This window comes from Podarcis bocagei, assembly GCF_964188305.1.
Source record: "Podarcis bocagei genome assembly, chromosome: 5".
Taxonomy (NCBI): Eukaryota; Metazoa; Chordata; class Lepidosauria; order Squamata; family Lacertidae; genus Podarcis; species Podarcis bocagei.
The window spans coordinates 43,052,754-43,060,527 of record NC_138129.1 but is presented as its reverse complement, the minus strand read 5'-3'; the positions used below and the strand labels follow the sequence as shown (position 1 = coordinate 43,060,527).

Below are 7,774 nucleotides of genomic sequence, written 5' to 3'. Positions count from 1 at the left end.
AATCTGCCCACCACTGCAATAGATAATAAAGTTTGTCCTGACATTTTATATCCCAGGAAAAAGCTTTGTGAAGCATGTACTTGTTTTGATACAGACTGCTGCTACTTTGTTCTTTATATCTTACCTAAGGAATAGGAAGCTGATCTATTAATTCACAGGAATATATCTTACCATTAAAGCAGAGAAAGGGATTTGAGTGTAAAAGGCTTTGTGGTTCTTTTACACTTCATCTTTAGGGTGGTTCACACATTTATTTTTCATTTTGGATTAGATTACTAGATTTGGAGCTCTCCACATCAAATAAGGCTTAAATCTGAGGTTTATTGATCTCTTATAGAGTTTCAAGTGACCTTCCTGGATTTTGGATATAGGCTACATATAGATGATAGTGTTTCATATGTCCTTTTCTCATACTAGGGTTGCTCTCTTTGTGAAATAACAAAAAATACAAGTGATCTAGAAATATTATAAAAGGCCGGTTTCTTTTTATTTGGATTGGGGTTTTTTTTTTTTTTTAAAGGAGGCCCTCTGTATTCTTTTTGCTGCTTTAATCTGATTTGTGTTGGTTATCTTTCTATCAATTTTTTAATTGTATTTGTATTGTTTTAATACATTCTGGTATGTCTTATGAAGGCCTAGACCTTGAAAATAAAGTTATACATATATACAGATATTATATAGATATAGATATAGATATAGATATAGATATAGATATAGATATAGATATAGATATCACAAACCATCATGTTTAAATAAATCCTTCAAGTCTATTTAAAACTGGTGACAACTTTTGCAGTTTTATTTTTAGAACCTGGAATATCCGAGGCAATAAACGGTATTAGGGAACACACCCATCTTCCTAGAGAACCATTTATCCAGTAGATTAAATGCTGGAATTAGACCTGTGAAGGTAGCTGAGGTTATCTGTAACTACAGCATTTCGTCTTTTGGATGCTTCTTTGGTTTCAGTCTTCATCTCAAGATCTCCCTGAGCAATAGCTTTCTTAGGACCAACCAAAATGTCAGAAAATTCTAACAAATTTGTGAGTTCCCCAGAACTCAAATATGTTACACAACATATGAGGAGAGTGGGTAAGGGGGGTCCTCATGACACTGACACTTGGGAGAGGCCAGTCACTCTGCAATCTCCATCTTGGAACTGAATCTGTAAGCTGACCTGGTTTCAACACCCAGGCTAGTTTTTGTACTTCCCCCTCCCCTTCCCCATACTTTGTGTAGCATCTTGCCTGACAGACTTCTGTAGAAGTGGAAAGCTTGTCATGATTTGGTGACATTTTGGTTGGTTCTAGTAAAAAGCATTGCCAATGGAACAGACCAGAGAAAAGAGTGGGCACATCAGCAAATGTGAATTTATTGTGTTTGTATGGATGTGGGTGGTGCTGTGGGTTAAACCACAGAGCCTAGGGCTTGCCGATCAGAAGGTTGGCGGTTCAAATCCCCGCGGCGGGGTAAGCTCCCGTTGCTCGGTTCCTGCTCCTGCCAACCTAGCAGTTCGAAAGCACGTCAAAGTGCAAGTAGATAAATAGGTACCACTCCAGTGGGAAGGTAAACAGCGTTTCCGTGTGCTGCTCTGGTTTGCCAGAAGCGGCTTAGTCATGCCCGCTCCCTCAGCCAATAAAGCGAGATGAGTGCCGCAATCCCAGAGTCGTCTGAGACTGGACCTAATGGTCAGGGGTCCCTTACCTTTATGGTAGACTAGTTTCTCCCTCTGTCTTCCATCCAGGCAATCCTAACCTGAGTTTGCATACATATTCCAGCCAGGCAACTACACCCTAGGAGAGTACAAAGCAGGGCTGGTGAGGGCTGTGGCCTGGAAAGCATGTATGGCCAAGGGAGAGTCATGAGGGCTTGAAAGAGGCTTTTACATTGGCCTCCAGGCCTGTGATTCCTCATCCTTGGTCTATACCAGTCTACACCAAACTTGGCCCTCCAGCTGTTTGGGGACTACAACTCCCATCATCCCTAGCTAACAGGACCAGTGATCAGAGATGATGGGAATTGTAGTCCCAAAACAGCTGGAGGGCCAAGTTTGGCCTTCACTGGTCTACACTAACTACAGGTTTTTCTTCATCCCTGCCTGGAGGTGCCAGGGTAGATATGCCTAGGTACATCAGCATGGATTTAAGAGGACCTTCCCACTCATTCTGTTTCCTTTCCACATTATCATGCAGAGTTCATCCTACCATTAAGCATCAGATTTGGAAATGGCTTTAAAGAACAGCAAGATTGTAGGCATGTCCCACTCTGGAGGGCACCTTTTGAATTTCCTGGCCCAGTGGCCCAAACATCTTGGATATTCTAGGCTGCCAGGGTAGTGTATATAGATCTAAAAGCTTGTTAACTGAAAACATTGTAATGGCTGTGCTATTTCTGTGTTGTTTGCATCATACGGAATAATAAAAAGGAGGGTGGACAGCTCATTTTCCAGCAAAGTGGCCTCATTTGCCTCCCCTTTCAGCCACCCTTTTGCTTTCTATTCCTGATCATAGTCAGCAAGTGTTTCTACCTTTGTGCTCCTTTCACTTGTTTAAGTGAGCAGTGGTTCAGGTTAGGGCTGTATTTCAGTTCATCTGTAGCAGCAATAAACAAAGCATCAAGCAACAGCAGATGTAATTTATAGACTGCAAAGAGACGTAATAATAAAGTCTGTTTATTACAGCAATTAACATATCTGCTCTCCTAAGCATGCTTTCACAGTTAGAGCAAAAAAGTGCTTACTTCAAGTGCATAGTTTACAGAAAGAAAATACAAAGGAAGGAACTGAAGTCAAGCAAGCTGGTTCGAAAACGGGCATTGGGAAGAAAAGGGAATTAATCAGCCAGAAGGCCAATCGATCGGCAAGTATTTCAGTGAAAGATACAGACATGATAGGCATCTATAATTTATAATACAACCTTGTAAACCACCTTGTTAGAGCAGAAGTCTTTGGGCTTTATGTTGTTACAACCCAAAATATATCTGTTAAGTGCTAAAAGAAAATCAGCTGTGCCGTGAGGGGTTTACTGATCCGATTGGAAGAGGGTCCTGCTGTGTCAGTGTTGAGAAGCACTGGAATGTATATATAACATGCTCAGCAGGCTTGCATCAGTAATAAAGTCAGTGGGGCTTCTCTGATTTTACCTTAGCTAAGGTTTTGGGGCATGTAGAATGATCTCTTTCATTTTAGCAAGGTAATCTCAGTAACATCTAGCAAGATGTCAATGAGCCTTACTTTGTATCAAGATATATCATATATATCACATACAATCCATGAATATGTATTTTTAGCACCATTTTTTTCACCAGAAAAATTTCCCCAACCCAAAGGCTCATAGGATTTTAAGGGCACATACAGCAATTCTGTACAGATATGTGTGTTGAAATGGCCTTGGAGTCATCCAAAGCATTCAAATACTCAGTGGGCCACATAAATGGAAATATTTTCAGAGGGATACAAAAGTTCTGAAGTACACAGTGAATTCGGATAACAAGTTTTCAATTAAGGTTTTGACAAAGGAGACTCTACTGTATAGGTTTCAAATAAACGTTTTACATGTATTGCAATGCCTTCATCTCTGCAATGTAAATAAATGGATAAACATTTAGGACTCCAAAGAGATATGGCAGACTACCATAATCATCCAATTGTGGGACTGGAAATCCTAGGAGAAGCATCCTGCATTACAAATTGCAATTATGTTCTTTTGTGAAGTGCACTTGATTATTGAGCATACAAATTTGATTATTTATCCTGCTTTATAAAAGCCTCTTTTAGCAAATACAGACTGGATTCCATAAAACAATTACACTATTTTTGGCTGGCTTTCTTTAGTGTTACAGTGATATTCTCACAGTCATTAATTTAATCTTAAGGAGACACTGTGGTGTGTCTTTTTTTTTTAAAAAAAAAAAGCTGTCATCTTAGTTAAAAGCGAATGCTTGTGTATCAAGGATAAATGACAACCACCACCTGGTTCTCAATACATTTTTAAAAATAAATAAATAAATACTACAAAGGGTGTATTCTAAAAATTCTCGTAAATATTTTCTCTCTCTGAAAGGGTATGTAATAGAATGTGAATTATCTACATAGCAGAATCCTTTGTGCACTTACAAACAATCCTGTTTTCTATTCTCAGTATACAATATTATACAACAGATATGCATGGCTTATTAGGGACATCCAGTTAGCAGGAAGCTGAGTTGACCTGTCTATCCAGTGTAGAAAAAGTCATTTATTGATATCATGCAAAATAGATAAAAATAGCTGGTTTCTATGGCTACTGAGGCTGGAAGACTACTGAGGAATATTTCTATTTAGGTTCCTATATGATGGAATCCAGAGAGCAAAAAGGGGGGAAGAAACAAATGTAGCCTGCTTCGGGGACATTTTCTGCCTTCGTGTTTCCCTGTCCTCAATTCAAGTAAGACTACTTTTTACTGACAAGAGCTGGAGATCCAGATCAGACCAACCAGTATGGCATAGCAAGGCAAAAACTTTCTGCACGATAGGCACAATTACAATGAGATCTAAAAATAGTTAATATAACAGCATCTATTTTCATCTACCCTTATGTCCAGGGGGTTTCCCACAAAGAAGCCTGAATAGACATTTCGGAGTTTTAGGGGGGGAAATGCAATGTGAGCAAACAAAACAAGACACAGAAAGCATTCAGTCTTCAAGATAGGCTCAAGATTTTCCATGCAGTGAGAGCTGAACAAATCGTCCGCAGCAGGGGGGGTGGACTGTGGGGCTATGCTAGGAACATTTAAGACTCGCTTGTCCCCACTGCAGAGATATGTCCTGACATGACCCAACTGACTGTCTCTTGTTAACTACTACACAGTTTGGTCTTGCCAGCTCTAAAAGTTGGCCAAAGTATCGCAGATGAACAGAGCATGTGTAACAGGTAACAGCTACCACTGATGAGGGCAGGTGGAGGTTTAATATGGGGCATGACCCATAATTATGACAGAAGAAAGCTCCCTAAATGTGACATCCTTTATAATGAACTTGGAGGCATCAGACTTTTTCAGATGAAGAAGAGGAGTCACTACCTGAAGGAATCTCAAAGCGGCTAACATTCTCCTTTCCCTTCCTCCCCCACAACAAACACTCTGTGAGGTGAGTGAGGCTGAGAGACTTCAGAGAAGTGTGACTAGCCCAAGGTCACCCAGCAGCTACATGTGGAGGAGCGGAAACGCGAACCCGGTTCACCAGATTACGAGTCTACCGCTCTTAACCACTACGCCACACTGGAGTACCTTGGAAAGGCATAAAGGTCTATGCCAAGTTGTATTTCTGCCCGTGCCCTCAATTACTCTTATTTGCTCCTCTTGTTACAGGCAATGCCTTTATCTGTTTCCTCAGACATTCCAATATCACAATCGCTACCATTTCTGATGCCCATGACATAGATTTACATTTAGGAACTGCAGGGGTTTCCACTGGCATATTCCCCATGGATGATACATGCATTCTGGATGAGTTAGATTCCCCAGTGTTTTAAATCAATACAGGTGGCTTGAAAATGACTATATAGTGAGTCTCAATACCCTGGTTGTCGGTTAATGGCATTAAACATATTGTTATGTGTTTGTCAGGCAGATCCCCCTAAACTCATCATTTAGCAAATATTTGGAGTATTAAAGGAAGATACAAAGAGCAGTGTAAAAATAGAGGCTATGCCGCTTATCCTGTTCAGGATGTCAGTACACTGCATATGTGCCTTAATTTTCCAAATGAAACACAAACCTTGGTTAAGTGCCAAGACCCCTGGAATCTCATGCACTGCTCAGAGGAGGTTTGGGTGGCTGATAAGGACACATCAGTACCTTTAAATGTGGAGAGTTTTGAACATCCATTGAGGTCACAGGAATTACAGTAACGGTGAATGTGGACCACTATCATTAGGTCTGGCCTAGCAAGTGTTCGTAGGCACACTTAATTCCATCCCTTATCAATGACTCTGTGCTCAAGTTGTTCAAAGGAACCACTGTAACTTCCAAGGTAGCTGTGGTTCTCAAAGCCTACAATATAAGTATGTGTTTAAGTAGTTTGTCAAAAGGAATGGACTGAAGCTTGTGCTTTATCGTTAACACTTAGCTTTTGTATAGCACCTTCAACCCTGAATACATACAATATTACTGTTATATCCAATGACACAATCAGTGTCATTGTTCCCAGAAGAGGAACTTGTTGGAGTCATATAGCAAAGACAGAGTTATCTGTGTGTCTTTGTAACTTCTCAGCAAGTTCTCCGCCCTGTGGAAAAAACAGCTTTCATGAGCCTAACTAAAGAAACATTTGAGTTTCTAATTTATTTCACAAAGATATATAATTGCCTTGTAATGTTTCTGGTAGGTTCAAGGTGTGTACATCCAAGGATCTCAAAGTTGCTGGGTTTGACCAATGCCCACGTCTAGGTTACACATACGTATTTCAGAGAACGTAGGACATTTTAAAATAAAAATAAATTGCTGTGCACTAGCTAGGCTCCAGCATAATTAAGAGTAAACTTAGACTATATGTGTATATAGATAAATATATAAATCTATATAGACTTTACTTGAATCATTAGTGGTCTATATATACGTGTGGTCACTCATAAATGTGACTGTGCGAATTGACTGCAGGTACATTCAATAAATAGATGGGGTAGATAACAATTCTTTCCATTAATCAGAGATGCAGAATCAATCCAGCCCACAGTTTTGTATACTGCATACATAAATATGCACAGGATTAAAACCAATTTCAATATAGTGCCTATTGCTTACAATGATAATTATGACAAGATTTGGTCACTGCAGTATTTTCTATGGCCAGACAAAATAATATAAAACATTTTCAGCCACCCTCTGAAAAATTCATAAATTCACTGACCACCCAGGCATTCAGCTTTGAAATTCAGAGAATATATCAGATGGTTATAGCAATAAGCTATTAGTAGAAGGTAAGAGATACTGAGTAGATGTTTGGGGGTTTTTTTGTTTCTATCTCCTGAAGGATTATATCCTTGCGAGCAACAAAGCCATGAACATTTAGATGCTGGTCTAACCTCATCCCAAAACATATATCTACTGACCCTGTAGAAATAAAGTGCTTCTTATAGCCATATCAGCCTCAGTGCAAAAAACCCCCATACAACTGTATTATGATTTTTTAAAAGTATCCTTTCTACTTTAGGTAATATTGGAATGCAGTAACTGTACAACCTGAAATTAACCTGATACTTATATTTTTTGTAATACCTTTAAATGCCAGTCAGAAATAACACAATTATTGGATTTATTCCTATTTCACAGTTTAAGATTCTAGGATTAGTAGTGCAAGTGTACATAGCAGAGTAGTTTAGGTTGGGAAAGATGTTCATGTTTATAATTTAGCACAGTTTCTTCTTGGGAAGCTGTACAACAAGGTATTTGACTCATTCTCCCTTCCTTGGCTTCATTTCTGCAATTTGTGCATGTCCTGCACCCGTCCAGCTGGTCACAAAAACTTGTCATTTACCTTAAACAGGTACAATGAAAGTTGTCTTGGCAGCATCACCTCTGTCAAAAGATCAAAACAAAGCACAACTTTGAAGAAAGCTTCATCACACACACAGTTTTGTTTCCTACCCTACCATTAAACATTTGGGAGACATTCTGGCTCCGAGCAAGACTAATATTTATCCAGACAGACAATATATTATCTATCTTGAAAGATACCCTGAAGCACAGTTGCAGGCAATTAGTTTTAATGGTAAAAATCTTCACACACACACACACC

At 39.3% G+C, this 7,774-nt stretch overlaps 1 protein-coding gene across 9 annotated transcripts in view; it reads right to left on the bottom strand.

Annotated features, from left to right (window-relative positions):
* Positions 1-5,057: 5,057 nt before the first annotated feature.
* The window catches only part of BLACAT1 (BLACAT1 overlapping LEMD1 locus), an 81,702-nt gene continuing 78,985 nt past the window's right edge, over positions 5,058-7,774 (bottom strand). For all 9 annotated transcript variants that reach the window (XM_081193597.1, XM_081193599.1, XM_081193594.1 and 6 more), the window contains one exon: positions 5,058-7,554. The gene's annotated coding sequence lies outside the window, so the exon portion shown is untranslated. The remainder of the gene's footprint in view (positions 7,555-7,774) is intronic.